Genomic DNA, 1,774 nt, shown 5'->3' on the forward strand with positions numbered 1-1,774 from the left:
TACTCATTCTTGATTGTAAATCGGATCCCCATGAGGACATTCCTAGGTCCTTTACTTTTTTAACTTTAATTTTATTGGAGTATAGCTTATTTACAGTGTTGTATTAGTTTCAGGTGTATAGCAAATGAATCAGCCATACACATAAATAAATCCATTCTTTTTTCCCATACGGGTTATTACAAACTATTAAATAGATTTCCCTCTGCTATTCAGTAGTTTTTCATTAATCATCTATTTTATACATTCATGTTTATATATTATTCCTACCTTCCCAATTCTTCCCTTCCCTCAATGGTTTCACCTGTGGTAACCATAAGATTGTCTGCAAATAATATTTTATTACTTCCTTTCAGCTTTGGATACCTTTATTACTTTTTGTTGTATAATTGCTATGGCTAGGACTTCTTTCTTTTTTTTTGTCTTTTCTAGGGCTGCACCCTTGGCATATGGAGGTTCCCAGTCTAAGCGTCCAATCAGAGCTATAGCTGCTGGCCTGTGCCAGAGTCACAGCAATGCAGCATCCGAGCTATGTCTGTGATCTACACCACAGTTCATGGCAACGCTGGATCCTTAACCCACTGAGCAAGGCCAGGGGTTGATCCCACAACCTCATGGTTCCTAGTTGGATTCGTTAACCACTGAGCCATGGCGGGAACTCCCTGGCTAGAACTTCTAATGCCTTGTTCAATAAAAGTGGCGAGGATTGGTAATCTTGTCTTTATCCTGATTTAGAGGAAAAACTTTCAGTTGTTTACTGTTCAGTATCATGTTAGCGGTGGGCTTGTCATATTTTATCTTTATTATGATGAAGTGTATTCCCTTGGTATGAAGTTTTTAAAAGTTTTTATAATAAATTGATATTGAAATTTGTTAATTTTTTTTTACAGGTCCATTGAGGTGATTATTTGATTTTTATCTCATTATTTTTAATGATGTTTACTGCACTGATTAAATTGTGGAGGTGAAACCATCTTTGTATCCTTGGAGTAAATCCCACTTGCTAATTGTATATGGTCCTTATATTGTACTATTGAATTCAATTTGCTAATATATGTTGAGGATTTTTGCATCTTTGCTCGTCAGGGATATTAGCCTTTCGTTGTCTTTCCTTTACTGGTCGTTGTCTGGTTTTGATATCAGAGAGATGCTGGACTTGTAAAATGTGTTTGGAAATGTTCCGTCCCCTTTTATATTTGAAAGTGTTTGATACACACAATGGAATATTACTCAGCCATTAAAAGGAATGAAATACTGGCAGTTTTAGCAACATGGATGGACCTAGAAATTATCATGCTAAGTGAAGTCAGTCAGACAATGAGACACTGACATCAAATGCTTTCACTGATATGTGGAATCTGAAAAAAGGACAGAATGAACTTCTTTGCAGAACAAATACTGACTCGCAGAATTTGAAATCATATGGTTTCCAAAAGAGACAGTTTGGGGGCTGGGGGAATGTGCTGGGGGTGTGGGATGGAAATCCTATAAAATTGGGTTTTGGTGATCATTGTACAACTATAAATGTAACAAATTCATTGAGTAATAAAAAAATGAAAAAGTAAATAAAAAATAAAAACTAGCAACCTTGAAAAAAAGTGTTTGAAAGAGATTAGTAATTTTTTATAGTATTATGCTTATTTTACTTTTGTATTGAAGTAGAGTTGATACAGTATTATATAAGTTTCATGTATACAGCATAATGACTAAGTATTTTTACAGGTTAAAATCCACTGAAATTTATTACAAGATAATGTTTGTCATGACAAAATGAAAT

This window comes from Phacochoerus africanus, unplaced genomic scaffold (genome assembly GCF_016906955.1).
Source record: "Phacochoerus africanus isolate WHEZ1 unplaced genomic scaffold, ROS_Pafr_v1 Scaffold_32, whole genome shotgun sequence".
NCBI lineage: Eukaryota > Metazoa > Chordata > Mammalia > Artiodactyla > Suidae > Phacochoerus > Phacochoerus africanus.